Source organism: Cnephaeus nilssonii (genome assembly GCF_951640355.1).
Source record: "Cnephaeus nilssonii genome assembly, chromosome: 12".
In the NCBI taxonomy this organism is placed as follows: domain Eukaryota; kingdom Metazoa; phylum Chordata; class Mammalia; order Chiroptera; family Vespertilionidae; genus Cnephaeus; species Cnephaeus nilssonii.
In genome coordinates this window covers 44455084-44472705 of record NC_137083.1, presented here as the reverse complement: position 1 = coordinate 44472705, position 17622 = coordinate 44455084, and the positions used below count along the sequence as shown (strand labels likewise).

The window sequence follows — 17622 nt, the reverse complement described above, 5'->3', positions numbered from 1 at the left end:
GGAGCCAGCAGTCCTGGATTGTGAGAGGGATGTCCGACTGCCCGTTTAGGCCCGATCTTACCGGGATTGGGCCTAAACAGGCAGTCAGACATCCCTCAAGGGGTCCCAGATTGGAGAGGGTGCAGGCTGGGCTGAGAGACACCCCCCATGCACAAATTTCGTGCACCGGGCCTCTAGTTACATATATAGATAAACAAACTAACTAACCTCTATTTTGTTTTTAAGTCCGTTTAGTCAAGTTTTCTGTTCCTTGCTGCCTAAAGCATTTCTACTAACACAGAGAATCAAGATTATTTATTTATTTTCATTCTGAGTGAATCACCCTCATTTAAACAAAAAGCACTGTAACTTTCCCAACTTGCTTCTGGCCTCATTATTATACTTATTTCCATGTTCAAGAAGCATAGTTCTATTAAAGGCGTGATCTAAAACTGACTCGTGCAACATTTCATGTGCAGATCTTGAAAACCCACAATAATTCAACTCCATATAAGGATATCATGAAGATTATAACTTGATTCCTGAAGGTCTGCCACAAGAAACTATGTTCCAGTGAAAATCCATGCCTTTGAAGGCCCAGAATTATGGAAAGGAGGTGACCTAATAACAACTTTTCAGTTTCCAGAAAAAAAAGGCATCTTGACTTCTAACATCATCAAGAGATAGCATGGGCTTGCTTTTCCCATTATAAATCATGAGATGTGATTAGGAATCTATCAAGCCAGCAAGTCAAATATATTCCACATTGAGACTGGCTCCTGCAACAACTCAACGGGTGATTTTTCAAGGCTTGGTGCCACAACCTGTTATTGCCCTCTGCCTGGCATGGCACCTGTGCCTCCTACCAGGGCCATCAATAGGGCTCGGCCTGAATGAATCTCCTTGCAGCGGCAGCCATTCTCCTTTAGCGTATTCTTGGGATTTACACTGACTTTTATGTTCATTTACTGCTCTGTTGAAATTGGAACTGCCTTATGGCAGCTGGTTCGGCTGTACTGCCCAGGTGGCAAAACTAATAAACTTTGAGTCATCCACTTCTGGACCTCCATCTGGTCTTGGGCATTTGAACCATGGAGCATTCCAGGGCTGCCTGGGGCTGCCTAATGTTAATCACCATTTCACAGATCACTTCTGTGTCTTTCAAAATGGAAAACCAAATCAACATTTTGTAGTAAAAATGCACTGGATGGGAAGTCCAGGTTCATGGTTTCTAATTTCAGTCAACCTCTAAATAGTTGTACAACTGTAGGTATATAATTTAACGACTTTGATTTTCAGGTACATTCTCTATAATATCTTTGACATTTGACCTAAACCAATTTTCAATTTTTAAGCTTTTTATAAAAGAGCAGAACTCCTATATCAAACCACATAATACGGGAAATCCTAATAGATAGGGTGTCTAAAAAAAAAATGTATACACACTTTGAATAATTACGAAGGCAGTGTTTATTAAAACACATTTCATTTTCAAAATTGAGCATTAGCTGTTAGAGTGGGTACACATTTTGGGGGACACCCTGTACACGCACATAATACCCCCACGTGCTCTGACTGACGCAGAGGCAGACCTGCAATGCCACCCTGCGCACATGAACACAGAACACAATTTGCAATACAGTAAATAGCCTTAACTTTGCTTCCAAGTTCCCTACACTTCTGACTCAATTATCCTTCTTAAAAGTCAGGCTGATACAAAGATAGCAGGGATGCAATAGTAGTAATTTTCCTGTGAAATTGAGGAAATTTTCTCCAGTCTAAGGTTTTTCTATTTTCTTACCTATAAGAAAGGATCTTTGTTAATCTAGCTATGTGGTGTTTTTTTTTCGGGGGGGGAGGGAATGGGTCAGGGAGAGGTTGTTTCTTTCAAATACATTTGGTTAAAGCATACTCTAAGGTGCTCTGCTACTACTGGAGGCAAAGAATATATAATAATAAAAGCGTAATATGCTAATTAGACCAGATGTCCTTCCAGATGACCTTCTGGACTAAGCCAAGGCTGGGAGGGAAGCCCGGGTCCCGGGTGCCAGAGGGAAGCCGATGCCGGCAGCTGGGGGAAGGAAGGCCTACTCTTGCACAAATTTCGTGCATCAGGCTCTAGTTCACATTAATAAAAGTAATTCTTTGCAAGCAATTAATCACAACAGGCTTAGTATTTCCACTTCTCTAATCTCAAGGTCAACTGATAATTAATACATCCACATCAGCAAGGGCTGCATGAGATAGTGGGCTGACTGGATGATCACAGGTTAGTCTTAAATCCTAGACTGACCTGAGACAACTGCCAGGGGTAGGCATGGGGTGGACTGTACCTGGCTATCTTGCCCACTACCTCATTCTTTCTTCTCAATTTTGGCTTCTGTGTTTCTGTCCCCGCCTTGATAATCTGTCTTTGACAACTATTTAATAAAAGTAGCCCCATTTAGAGTTAGTTTGAATGAAGGGTCAGAACTCATCTCACAGACTGTTTCTAAATGGAATACTATATCCATTTTCTCCACACAGTGCTGACTCATGAAAACAACAAACATTTCAGAATGGCGTGCTCCCACTGGGCAAACAGATTAAATAAGATTTGAAGCCAGATGTCATCCAAAAACAAAGTATGATTTATCAGTAAATACTCAGAGGCAAAGCTGGAGGGAAAAGAATTATACTTTGAAAAAAGAGAGCCCCGGGCTAAACTTAGTAACCCAATGTTTAAAAGGGGTATTACAGATCTGAAAGTAATCTACTATTTACAGGATTTTTTTTAAAGCAGGAGAAAGGGGGAAAAGTCAACAGCTATGATGTGATTATGTATAAAAAACCAGAGGCTTCCTGGCAATTAATGACAAATTTTGCACAACTCAAATGAACATAGGATGTGACTTTTTGGTTAATAAGTACATACTGTATATCCATTCTAAATATTGCATTATATCATTATGTTCATCCCCTAAACTTAGGCTCATTATTTCATCATGTGGATGCTATATAATTTACTCAGAATGTTGCCTTTATATGGTTTCATCTAAACAAAACAAAAAAAAAGCCATCTTTGATTTAATAATAATCATTCTGACAGCAAAACTATTATTTTAATAACATAGTGGATCCTTAATATTCTTTATTTCTGACCAGAAAACCAATGGGGTGATCAAAGTGGATCTCAAAGGGTAGAGTCACTAAAGGATTGAGGAAGAAGACACACAATTATTTCCCAAAGCAGCTCCATGGTATTGGTCACCACACGTTTCACTCCTACCAAATGAGGATCAAGCTGCAATAATAGAACCTTTCATCTCCAAAAGGACAAACAAGTATGATAGGCAAAGTGGGGAAAACAAGACTAGAACTATGGTCCATTGCATCAAAATGGATAATTCCACCACCCACAAACCCCGCTCTCTTGCATATATTCTGGCCTCTAACTAACTGGACTAAACCCCAGTCATGCTTCATTTCTGCATTTGCCCATATCTCTATCCAGTCTTCAAAGTCCATTTCAATGTGATGTTATCCATTAAGTTCTCCCATCACTGGGAGCACAAAAATATTTTCCCTGCCTCTGAACAAATACAGAACAAGACCTTAATTTGCCTGACTCCTGCTGCACTTTCATAGTCAACCTTGTACTACAATTCGAATTATAACATGGAAAAGCTAGAAAGACCTAGATCAATAGTTCCTAAACCTGGTTGTGCTGTACAATCACCTGGGGAATTATCCAAACCTACTGAATCAGACTCTTCAAGGATGGAGCCTGGGAAAAAATAATTTAACCAATGTACCATTAATTGTAAATAAGCATTAGGAAAGTCCAGTCAAATTCCTTAATATTACAGACAAGAGGCCCAGTGCATGAATTCGTGAATGGGTAGGGTCCGGCCAGCCCGCCCCGATTGGGGCGATCAGGCCGGGCTGGCTGGGGAAAGGGGACGGGGGAGGTTGGCTGGCCGGTCCCACCCCCTGGTCGAACTCCCAGTCGAACTCCTGGTCAAGGGGACAATTTGCATATTAGCCTTTTATTATATAGGATCCTATATAATAAAGAGGTAATATGCAAATTGACCATCACGCCCCTACAAGATGGCTGCCTATGACCAGGTCGGCAGGGGGGTTAGTGAGGGACGACCAAATGAGTGAACAAGCAGGCTGTGTGGGGCAACCAGGCCAGCAGGAGGGGGCAGTTGTGGGTGACCAGACCAGCGAGGGGGTGCAGTTGGGGGCAACCAGGCCAGCGGGGGGGGGGGGGGGGGGGGGAGGCAGCTGGGTGCAATTAGGCTGCCGGGGGGGCAGTGAGAGGCAAGTAAGCTGGCAGGAGGGGGCAATTGGGGATGACCAGGCGGGCAGGGGGGGCAGTTGGGGGTGACCAGTCCAGCAGAGGGGGGCAGTAAGGGGTGACCAAGCCAGCAGGGGGGCAGTTAGGGGCGATCAGGCCAGCACACAGAGGCAGTGAGTGGCAATCAGGCCGGCAGGAGGGGGCAGTTAGGGGCAACAAGGCAGGCAGGCAGGTGAGCAATTAGGAGCCAGCAATCCAGGATTGTGAGAGGGGTTCAGGATTGGAGAGAGTGCAGGCTGGGCTGAGGGACGCCCCACCATGCACAGATTTCATGCACCGGGCCTCTAGTACCTAAATAAAGGAACAGAGAAGGGCGATGAGTTATCTGAGGTCACACAGCTGGCTACTGGCAGAACTTTGAATTACTACCACAGTGCCTTTCTCCATGTTACAATATTATTAAGTATCTTATCCTATCAGTCCTTTTAAATTGGGAACTATTTCAGGGTAAAAATTATATATATATAATAGCATGCTCCCATTGGGCAAACAGATTAAATAAGATTTGAAGCCAGATGTCATCCAAAAACAAAGTATGATTTATCAGTAAATACTCAGAGGCAAAGTTGGAGGGAAAAGAATTATATTTTGAAAAAAGAGATCACTGGGCTAAACTTAGTAACCCAATGTTTAAAAGGGGTATTACAGATCTGAAAGTGGATCTCAAAGGGTGTATATATATATATATATGGAAATATGCAAATTAGGCCAGGACGCCATAACGGGTCACAACCAGACAGGAGGAGGTTGCGCACGCAGGTGAGGCCTGGAGCAGAGACAGAGACAGAGATGGGGGGGCGGCGAGCCGCCATGCCCCGGCTCAGGCCGGCCCCCCGGAGCTTTAGTGCACACGGACAAGGACAGGGGGGCCGGCCCGCAGCCTCCACGGCTAAGCACAGGCCTGGACAGGAGACGGCGGGCCCACCTCCCACGGCTCCCTCCCGGCTCCCGCGGAAGCAGCGTGGCTCCGGCGGTGCACTGCAGTTCCCGCCGGCTCCCAAGGAAGTGGCAGGCAGCCTACTGCGCGATATCGCGCGATGGGCTACTAGTGTATTATAAAACCTTTGTACCTTCTCATAGCACCTAACATGGAGCTTACACGCTAATTTTTTCAACACATGAATGACTAATTACTGTTGTCTTACTTATTCAACAAATATTAAGTGCTGCTTTGTGTAAGGCATTATGCTAGGTACTGGTATACATAAGTAAATGCAAAAGGCATTATCCTGCCCCCCTTGGACTTATAAAAACTGATATGGGGAAAGGAGCTGGAAGAGAACTTTAAAAACAAAGAGAATAATATATGTGAAAGCCCTAAGGCTGGAAAGTAATTGGCATGGGGACAAGGGCGGGGGCGGTGGGGGGGTGCTGACAATAGACCAATGTAACTGAAGCATGCCAAGAAAGAAACAGTGAATGAAATTGGAGAGGCTGACAGAGGCCAGATCATGCCATCCCTTGCAGATCATGGTAAGGTGTGGAGAGCAGCTACAGCGTTTGGACAGGTTCAAGCATCAAACTAATGAGAGGGCACAGTCCTCTCGTGGCAAAGCCACGTGCAGGTCCCAGCTTGGAGGGCAAAGCCCTCACAGCACAATTATAGCCAAAGGCTATGGTTGTAAGCTTGACCTTATGGTCCGAACCTGTGGTCCCAGGTGGCTGAGTGATGTAGGCTGCAGGAGGTGAAGCAAGTGCTGCCAAAACAAAGCTTGATAGAGTTCTCAGGTGCATGTAATCAAGTAGATTCAAAACTCATAGAACATTGTAAACATCTTGACCATGCCCTTGCTTTGCCTCATGGGATCTGACTATAAAATAAAGACTCGGCTTACAGGCAGTGGCACTGTCTCTCCATCTGAGAACAGTGTCCCACCTGGCCCCAACTGTATTCTCTTGTCTGTTTTCTTTAATCCTTCACCGCCCCAACTCAGGTTCACCACTGGCAGATTTCTGGCTGAATATCGGGTAAGCTATTAAGACATTAACAGAAAAAAGAAAGTCAGAGAAAGGAACAAGTTGAAAGGAAAGGAAAATAAGAGTCCACCTTTGAATATTTTGAAATGGAGAAGCCTGCGAGACAATCAATTAGGCTGGAGTCATCAACATATAGGACATACATAAAGTCACCCCTTAAGGGGAAATGTAGTGAGATAAACTAAGAGAAGAAATCAGAAGTAATATAAAACAAAAGAAGATAAGTCTCCATGTCAAAACAGCCTTTCCACTAATCACAGGTATGGTCAATGATGTAGGTACAAACTACTAGCACCAATTTAAATACCCAATAACAGGGCGTAGGTTAAATAAGATATATTTATTTATAGTGGAAGACAAAGTAGGCACTGAAAATAATACAATAGAAGAATACAGCCTTATTTAAGACTACTCTCTTTAAAAAAATTTTTTTTATTTTAGAAAATGGTGAAGGGATGAAGGGATTATAAATTTTAGATTTATAGAAAAATTACCAAGATAGTACAGAAAGTTCTCATATATCCCACTCCCAGTTCCCCTATTACTAACATATTAGTGTGACACATATTTAAAGAACCAATATTGATAAACATAATGATTAGCCCTGGTAGTTGCACTCAATTGGTTGAGTGGTGGGTGTCCCACGTACCAAAGGGTCAACGGTTCAATTCCCAGTCAGGGCATATGTCCAGATTGCAAGTTCGGTCCCTAGTCAGGGTGCATGTGGGAGGCAGCCAATAGATGTCTCCCTCTCCTCTCCTCTCCTCTCCTCTCCTCTCCTCTCCTCTCCTCTCCTCTCCCCTCCTCTCGTCTCCTTTCCTCTTCTCTTCTCTCTCCGCCCCCCACCATGCCCCTCCCCTTCCCTACCTTCCTCTCTCTCTAAATTCAATAAAAACATATTTTTAAACGTTAATGATTATAATCCAGATGTTCAGGTTTCCTTAGTTTTTACTTGATGTCCTTTTTCTGTTCCATGATACCATCCAGGTTAACTAATACATTGTATGTAGTTATTGGCTCCTTAGCCTCCTGTGGCTGTAACAGTTTATCATGCATTCCTTTTTTTTTTTTTATGACCTTGACAGTTTCGAGGAGTGGTAATGAGGTATTTTGCAGAATGTTCCTCAACTGGGAATTTTTAAAAGGTTTTCCCATAATTAGACTGGGATTATGGGGTTTTGGAATGAAGACCACAAAAGTAAGCACCATTTTCAACACATCATATCGAAGGCATATACTATCGACATGATTTATCACTTTTGGTGTTGAACTTGATCACCTGGGTGAGGCCACGTTTATCAGGTTTCTCCCCTGTAAAGTTACTCTTTTTTTTTTCTCCACTTAAGAGGTGGGCGGCTATGATCCTCCTTTTAGAGGGTAAGTGTCTATATAAATTATTTAGAATTGTGCACAGGAAATCTGCTCTTCTCCCCTATTTATTCAATCATTTACTTATATCAGCACAGACTTATTTACTTTATACTTTGGATTATAATGGAATACTACTTTATTTTGTTGCTCAAATCATTCCAGATTTGGACATTGGGAGCTCTTTCAGTTGGTTCCTGTGTCCCTTGACATCCTCCCAATCATTGTCATGTGTTTGTTGTGTGTCTTTTCTTTTCTTTTCTTTTCTTTCTTTTAGCACTCTCTTCTTTGTGGCACTACAAGATGCTCCAGGCTCATCCTTATATGTCCTACTCCATTCTTACGAGAAAGCATAAAAAGAAGAGGAGTCCTAGGGTAAGGAAGGGGACCTACTATTTATTTTAGTGTCAACTAGCACCTCATTGGTTCACTCACTTATTCAAAAATCTTGACATCACACCTACTATGTACCAGGAACTATTTTAGGCACAAGTGATATAGCATAAAACAAGACAGATATGGTTGTACTCTCAGGAAGCTTACATTCCAGTGTAAGGTACATTCAGACATACACAAAGAGGAAAATTTCAAGAAATGATACGTGATATGAAGAAACTGAAATAGAATCACAGAACGGTTCTTCTAGACTAGCAGGTTAGTGAAGACCTCTTTGAAGATGTGACATTGAATCTGAGACCTGGAAAAGACATTTGAAAATCTAGAGGAAATCTTTCTAGGTGACACGATCAACCAATTAAAAGACTTTATTGTGGTAAAAAGCTTACCATATGCAAGAAGAGAAAGGCCATTGGAGCTGCAACATAGTAAGCAAAAAAGGGAGTAGTACAAGGTAAGGCCAGAAAGGTATGCAAAGCCAGATCCCATGGTTTCCTACAGGCTTAGGTAAGTAAGAATCTGGGATATTATTCTAAGGGTCAAGGGAAGCCATTGATTTATATAATTAGATTACCTGGATTTTATATGGATTTTGAAGAGGCAATGAATACAACCAAATTATCTCACATGAGGTAGGTATTACAACTCCCACTTTTCAAATGAGAAAACTAAGCCCATGGACATTAAGTATCTCCTCTGGATCTCACAGTTGGTGGATGGTAAAACTATGGCTAACACTCAGGTCACTATGCTCTCTAAGCCATGCCTACACACTACTAGTATAGTACCTCCTTCTGCTCAAGCTCTCTGCTCCCAGGCCCTCTCACTCTAGTAGCACTTGACTTCACATATACAGTACTTCTCTTGAGTACCTCATTTATTTGATATCAAAGATAATATAAATCGTGCACCTGATCAGTTTTCCCCTTTGCACTGGCTGATAGAAAGCTCAGGGCAAATAGGTGGATGATCTCCAGCAAAAGTCTAGAATACTTTTGGTACCAATTTTAGATACAAATACACTGAGTGGCCAAATTATTATGTATTCAGAGATCATAATAATCTGGCCACTCAGTGTATATTCTAGGTTATATCCTGGGGTTCACATTTTATATTCCCTGCAAGCCCCCCCAAAAAAAATACTGGAATGACTGGAACCCCTCCGTGATCACTCAGCTGTCCTCTGCATTTGCTTAGAAAGCATATTATTAACTGAATCGATAATTCTTCTCATGTTCTTCTACTCAACCTCATTCATTTACCAACTATAAAGCATTTTCGGGGAAAAAATACTAGAAGATAAATGAGAACACATCTTTCAAAAAGAGAAATTTATCCTCCCATCAGAAAAACATTTTGAGATCCTGATAGCTCTCTTTTTCATTACTTTGAAAGTCAAAATTCCTGTGCAATTTAATCTGCTACACGTTGTCCCTCATACCATAAAGTAAACTAATTCCTTCAGAATCACTAGGGCCAAGGAGAAAAACATTCAGGAGTAGAGATGTTATTCTGACTACCTCAAGTTGAAAGAAGAATAAGAATTCTACCTATTTATACTACATTTGTCATTAAGTTTTGGTATTTACTAATGATAAAAGCTAAAACTTATTAATCACCTATTGTGCACTGTTCTAAGCATTTTATGTAAGTTATCTCATTTAATAATCATAGAGGGGCTTCCATTAACTCATTTTAGGTACAAATGGCATAGAGCAGTTTAGTAATATGCCCAAGGTTATATACCTATATATCAAGCCTGTACTTCAATTCAGCTAGTCTAGATTCTGGCAATCTATACTATATTTTATACATAATCAGATTACTTAAGATTTCTGAATGACCTTGATCATGGAAATGTTTTATTGGACTATCCTATTGGTAAAGGAAAAACAACAGTGATTAAGCATCCTTTTCAATTAGGTAAACTTTCTGCAGTTACGTTTGACTTTAATTATTATATAATATTTAATGTAATACTCATTCACAGTTTTTTGCTTTGCTGCAAATATGTTTTGTCTTCTATTTCAATGTAACTAGAAATAAATTTCAATCTATAAACATTTTACCTGTAAACACTGAAAAACCAGTAGAGCTGTTACATTAACTTTAAAATCTCTACATTTATTTACTTAGCAAAGAAAAAACATTATCATAGCCTCTTCGTAACAATTTTTAACTTAATGAAAAGAACACACACATTTCACATTCCTCTGAATTATCACTAATGATAGTCAAATAATATTGATGTTTATTTTATATAATAAACTCTAAATGAAGACATAGTTGCATTATACTCAGAATAATTTTTCCAATCCATCTTAATCAAAATCAGACATATAAGGAAATTGGATATCAAATGCCAGAGGTATGAACAGACAACAAAGAGAGACAGAATTTCAAAAGCATGTTTAGGATAATACATCAAACATATTTCTTACCATGAACCACTGACCCAGTCAATCATTATTCTCAAAAAGTAGTTATGAACAACTAAAAAATGTGATGAGTAAGTGGAAATGTAGAAAAGTAACATTTAATGACATTATTTATCTCTGCAATGCCATTTGTTCAATTTCAAAAGTCTTCTTCAGATAGGGTCTTACATTTCAAATAACTTAGTTCTTTAAAATGTTTGTTTTTAGAATAAAATAGTGCTTTGTTCTGCAACAGTAGGTTTAAAAAGAAGTTCTAAGAACAAGATGAAAGTTACTTTTGTTTATTGCTTCCTTCATGCATTTAGCAGATAATTAATAAGCACTTATTATATGCAAAGCACTCCGTCAGGTGTCCTGGAAGATCCCAAAATCAATCAAACAGAGTTTCTCAAGAAGGTTAAAATCCAAAAGAGAAATAACAGTGCCATCAAGTAGGGATAAAAAGTGACATTTGAGCTGACCCTTTGATAAAGAGAATTTAGTCATGCTAAAAAAAAAAAAAGGGAAAGGTCCTCCCATTTGAACAACATCACAGCAAAGATGGAAAAGTATTGGGTCTTTTAGAAAAAATTAATGATTGAAAATAAAAACTGGAACAAGGCATTAGATGTAATGACCAGAAGATCATAGATGATCACTAAAATGCAATATCAATAAAGCAGCAGGGACAAAAGCCAGATTAAAGGGGGCTAAGGAGCATGAGTGGGGGGGGGGCGGCAATGGGGCAATAAGGACACATATGTAATACCTTAATCAATAAATAAAAATAAAATAAAATTTAAAAGGGGGGGCTAAGGAATGAATGAAAAGAATGTGGGAGCTGCAAAAATATTTTTTAAGACTTTTTATTGATTTTTTTTTTTAAGAGAAAGAGGAAGGGAGAAGGAGAGAGAGAAACATTGATGTGAAAGTGAAACATCCATCGGCCACCCCCCTACTAGGGATTGAGCCTGCAACTGGGAATAGAACCAGCAACCCTCTGGTGCACAGGATGGCGCCCAACCAACTGCACCACACTGGCCTGTATTTTAGATGCTGTGTAAAGGGGGAAGGAGAGAGACTGGACAGTAGCTCAAGCAGGTCAGTAGCTCAAGCAGGTAAGGAGGAAGATAAAAGTTTTATTTTTGAGGATGAAAAAAAACAACCTAAAGTTCATTTAAATATACTAGAAAAAAAGAATTAATTGAAGGTGTGGAGTCTTAAGCAAGACAGAAGAGAATAAGAAAGTGAGAGTGAAGGATTATGGGTAAAAAATGTCATCTCTCAGTGAAGTCTTCCCTAACTCGCTGAGATGAAGTCGCTTCCTCTTCTGTCTCTCTGTCCACTAGAACGGAAGATTGAGGATGGAAAGAATGTGTCTAATTTGTTTGCTGCTCTCTGCCCAGTGGCAGGAACACTACCTGACACATACAGTAGGCACTCAGCAATTATTATCTATTAAATCAGGAATGAATGATACCATTTTTCTCTAATTTGGGAGGAGAAGCTCAATGAAGAAGAAGAAATAGTTTAAGTGAGAAAGAGAAAAGTGGACACAATCCCTACAGAAAAGCAGAATAGGACAAGGCATCTTCATAGAATAAAAATAGGCTGATATTTGCCTCTCTCTCTTTCTAAACCTGGCTCTGGCCCTGGAGTCACAAAGAACAAGACCACTCATTCTTTTACCATATGCCGACTGGGTAAATAAAAATAGATGCTGAGTTAGATAACAATGTCAGGCCCTGTGGTCTCATATTCAGGGAGAGAAAAGCATCAAAGGTGACTTAAGAAACAATAAGGGAATCTTCAGGGGTCTAAAAGTGAGTATATGATGAAGCTAAAAATTCATGGCTGAGATGAGAGATTAAATAACAACTCTTCCTTTTAGTCATAACGGGATTGGGTGAGGCTGTAACAGAGAATCAAAAGGTCTTAAAAAGGAGGGTAGGCAGTTCAAATGCTAAGAAGTTGAATAATGGCTGATACCCACTGACCCCTACAGATCTCCTTCATTGTTCCATGGAGCCCAGAATGGCGTTTCTTCACACACACACACACACACACACACACACACACACACACACACACAGTTGTAGTTCATTTGGGGAAGAATTGCATACATTTGTTCAGTTATGCTAATTCAGGGTACCTCCTACAATTCTCTATTTGCCACTGTTTACCTTTATTTCTGATCACCTCTGTCTGCCTTTATGCCCTAGTGACCTTTCATCAAAACGGAGATTTGTTGTGTGGGCCTGATCTAACCCAAAGAACCTTAAAGGAAGGTGAAGCTCAGAGAGACATGCTCCCACTGGCCTTGAAGATGCAGCCTCCAAGAATGCTACAGTCACAAGGAACTGTATTCTGCCAACAACCTGAATGAGTTCGGGAGAGGACTATGAGCCGCATAAAAGAATGCAATCCAGTAAGACACTCTGATTGCGGCCTTTTAAGACCTGAGCACAGGATCCAGCCTTTCCTGGACTCCTCACCCATGGAAACTATGAGATAATGACTTTTTGCTATTTTTAAGTTACATTTGTGCAATTTATTATGCAGCAATAGAAAACTAATACAGGGTTGAAACCATTAAAATGGATGACTAGACTAGGTAATTAGAGGGAAAGCAGAGGACAAGGGCAGGGCACTGGAGTCAAACAAGGAAGAGACCAAAAAAAAAGAGTAGGTTGTAAAGGTAAGAAGAATAACAGACAAGGGTGGTGTCTGGAGGCCAAAGGAGGAGCATGTTAAAAGAAATAGTGTTGAATGCATGTCAAATAGCCAAGTGAGGTCAAGGAAGATGAGAGTGAGAATCTTGGAACCAACAAAAAGAAATTAGCCTTTGCTGTGGCTCAGTGGTTGAGCGTCAACCTATGAACCAGGAGGTCACGGTTCTATTCCCAGTCAAGCACATGCCCAGGTTGTGGGCTAGACCCCCAGTAGGGGGCATGCAGGAGGCAGCCAATTAATGTTTCTCATTGATGTTACTATCTCTCTCTCTCCCTCTCCCTTCTTCTCTGAAATCAAGAAAAATATATTTTTAAAAAGAAATTAGCCTTTAACAACAATATTAATAGAGGAATTGGAGTAGACATCGTTAATACAAGGGTTTAGAAAAGTAGGTAGGAAGCAGAAACCTCAAATACAAATATTTTAAATTCAGCAGTGAAAGGAGAAAAGAGGTAGAACAATAGCTGGAATGCCTGGCCCACTTGCCAAAAATGGTGTCAAGTAAAGATTGCTCATGATGTTTCCTTTTTCAGTATATACAGATTTTAATAGAAAATTAATGAAGACCCAAAAGCCTTGGAGCTAAAGGAATGAATCTCTCTTAGTGAAATTTTAGGCCTTTTTCCAAGTTTATAATCATGGTATTTCCCTAGAGCCTTTAGGTCACAGAACTATATAAAACAACCCTGCATACAACAACAGGTTATAAACCGTGCCTGGCATGAGGAAGAAATAAATTACCTTGCACACTCTGCCTAATCTGATCATTCTGAATGACTAACACCTAAGAATGTAAAGGTGAATGTGATGATGATTTTTGTCTGGCCATGTCACCCTGTGCTGCTCGCTGAGCTTCTGTGGAACAGTTCCCAGAATAACAGGGGAGACGCACTGAATGCAGGACATGATTGAGTTCTTTAGCGGTGACGCTTTTTAGAGAGACCTCATGGGAGTTCTGGGGAAAGGCGTAAAGCCAGGTGTGGATTAGGACAAGAAATCACGATGTCAGTGACCAAATAATTCAGCAGGTAAAATATGAGTCATGTCATTACACTTCAAGCAAAAATTCATACAATGAATACACATACACCAGTGCCAAGAACTGCTGTGTCAATTAACAAAAACCAACTCAGTGATGAAAAACAAAAAACAACTCTAAGAACACCAAGAGAGAGAAAACACATTCTATATTTTTATGTACTAATTCTATTTAAAAATATTGCATTTACATTTCATTTTTTTCATTCAGCAAATATTTATTGATTGACTACTTTGTTCAGTCAGTGTGCTAGCTGTCGGAAGATAGTGGTAAAAAGTGATGGAGTCTCTGCCCTCATGAAACATAGAGCCGAGTGAGAAGACACACGTTACACATGCTAATGACAGTGACATGAGTAGTCTGGGGGCAGCAATCTGATTGGAAGCAGGCCTAGGGAACTCAGCTCAAAGTTAAGTTTGTATGACAAGCACATTCTTTTCACACTTCTCTGTCCCCTCCACCCACAACACACACAAAATGCATTGGGCGAATATAAAGGCCATCTTGACTAATTTGGGAGTCACTTCACAGAAACAGAAACAATGAGACTATTCCACTATATATACAAACACCTGGTCAATCTCTCCTATGTTTAATACATCTCACCAGAGATTAAAATCAAGTAAACTGATTTCAGAACATCACTAACTTTTATCACATTCAGAACTCATCAGCAACTGACCACATGGCACAAACTGGATAGGTTTTAAGATCCAAGCTGCAAATTATAGACGTGTGGGGCTTTTCAACATCACCTCTAAGAGACCTCAAAGGTACACCCACATAATCAGCCTTTGATGATACAATGTATCATATATCCAAATTCTCATATGTCCTTAATTTGGCACATTTGCATATGATCTGCATTCTAACATATCCACAAATATGTTTTCCTATGCTAGAAGACTAATATGATAGAACCCTTAAGAAGCCACTCTGCTTTGTTCTGTCAATTCTCATATTCATCAGACAATGACCATTCTCTTAGCCACATCCTCCACCTACTCCTTAACCACAATTGGAGGGCTAGACAGTTCTAAAGAGGGCATAATCTTTGAATCTTTTTGACATCCTCAGCAGTTTGCTGGAAAGAAATTTGGATCCTGAGACAACAGGCCTGAATCCCAGTCTCAGCTTAGATACTCACTACAAAGTTCTGAACCCTGAGTCAAGTTTGCAAAACATCACCAACCTCCTCCTAGCCCTGTAAGTATGACTACAGAATAACATTATAAAAGTGCTTTGAAAATACTCCAAAGTAAAAATAATCAAAAGTATCATTTAAAAAAAGAAAAACGTATTATCCAAGCCAATACAGACCAAACAGCTAACATAGCCTTTTACTATACAGCAATTTACAACTTCTGTATATTAGATTGGTGTTTTCTATCTTTCACTGTTACAAATAATCCTATATAATAAAAGCATAATATGCAAATCAACTGAATGGCAAAATGACCAGTCAGCGGGGGGCGGGGCCAAGAGCAGGCAACGCCAGGCTAGCCAAGGTGCATGCCAGCAGGCAGAGGGAGGGCACAGCGATCAGGGGGCATCCCTTGATCGGCCTGCCCAGTCGCCTCCCGCAGAGGGAGGCCAGACCGCAGCTTAGGCCCACTCCCTATGGAAGCGGGCCTAAGCCATCAGTCGGACATCCCCTGAGGGCTCCCGGATTGCGAGAGGGTGTAGGCCAGGCTAAGCCAGAGCTGCAAGGGAAGCCCGAGTCCTGGGTGCCTGCCAGCAGCTGGAGGGAAGCCCAGGTCCCGGGTGCCAGAGGGAAGCCGGTGCCGGCAGCCGGGGGAAGGAAGGCCTACTCTTGCACTAATTTCGTGCATCAGGCCTCTAGTCCATTTATAAAAAACAACTCCTGCAGATGGCAAATCTAGTTAATCAGCTTTAGAAATTCCAAGTATATTTATTGCTTTTATTAATCAAAGACAAATTTCTGAACTGTACATTTTTTACCTTTTACAAATATTAAACACACATTGAAACACTGTTAGTTTAGAAAAATACCAGTGGAACTACTGCTTAAACATCTGCAGCTTAACTATAAAGTAGCAAAAATTGATTTCTAATAAGACTTCTAAGACAAGTATTATCTGTTTATCTCCAGAGGTTGTAAACTGGAAGCTTGTATGATTCAGTTTATTAATGTGTTTTGTTTGGCCTACACAGTATTTCAAAAATTGAAAAGTTTTATAAAAATTCAGATTTCTTGCTTCAAAATTGAAATTCTGGCTATATTGGGCTAGTGGTGTAGGGAGCTAGCTTATACTGGCTAATAAAAAGCCATTGTTAATATCTCTTCCAAACATGTTTAGTGACAATCACATTCGAAGCTTGAAATTAGCAATATGGAAATATTTACACCATGCGAATTGGTAAATGCTACAACTGGCTTACAGTCATACTCTATTTTTAAAAACTCTTGAATAATAACAAATAAAAAAAATCCAAATCAATGTGCTTGCTTGATACTTAAAAAAGAAGACCAGGCTTAAATTCAACAAACACTATTGGACAAATCAAAATACCACCTTTAGATTCCTTTTTCTCCCCTTTCTAACTATTGTGTTATTTAAGCAAAAAAAAAAAAAAAAAAAAAAAAAAAAAAAAAAAAAAACCACTGTAATAGATTTCAAGTCTGAAACTGAGCAGTTAGCAAAAATGGGTATTTTTTTAAGTTAAGACTATTAATTGCATATTCTTAAAAAAACAAAATATGAAAACCTGAGAATTTTTATTTCTAGGTGCAAAATAGCCATTGCTTCTCAAAACGGTGAAGGCTTTTGGTTTGTCTACAGACCATATATGGATATTTGATGGAGATCTTGAAAACCTAGGCAGAAAAATTCCTACAGAAGAAAAACCTCTGATTAAATGACTCTATCAATAAGAATGTCTGAACATGAAACTGGATATGACAGTAGTGAGCAATATTCCCTTTCATGTCACATTATGTGATTTTTGCTAAGGCAATAACACTTTCATTTATCACTTCCTCCTTTGGGGTATGAGCATCATCGACCTAACCTGCTAGACAAAAAGCATTTTCCACAAACCACTTCCAAGGTCCCAAGAACAAAGACAGAAGATAAAATTTGGGAAAGGACACAGGCCCACAGAAATTCCTAAAACAGTTCACATCAAAGATTTGTATCTCTAGATACTGTCCTGGCAGTAAGCATGACCACACCACAAGGAAGGAGCCACATGCGCATTTGTTAGGAGTGTCTACCTCAATGCACCACTTTTAAATTCCATCTTCCCTCCTCCACCTCCCATTAGATTTTTTTTTCAGTCTCAGACCTACTTTAGCATGGTTACTGGTCTTTTCTTTTTTTCAAAATGCTCAAAAATAGCAAGTA

At 40.1% G+C, this 17622-nt stretch overlaps 1 protein-coding gene across 3 annotated transcripts in view; it reads right to left on the bottom strand.

Annotated features, from left to right (window-relative positions):
• Nucleotides 1–17622, bottom strand: part of SUGCT (succinyl-CoA:glutarate-CoA transferase) — a 538921-nt gene that overhangs the window by 441020 nt on the left and 80279 nt on the right. The window lies entirely within an intron of this gene.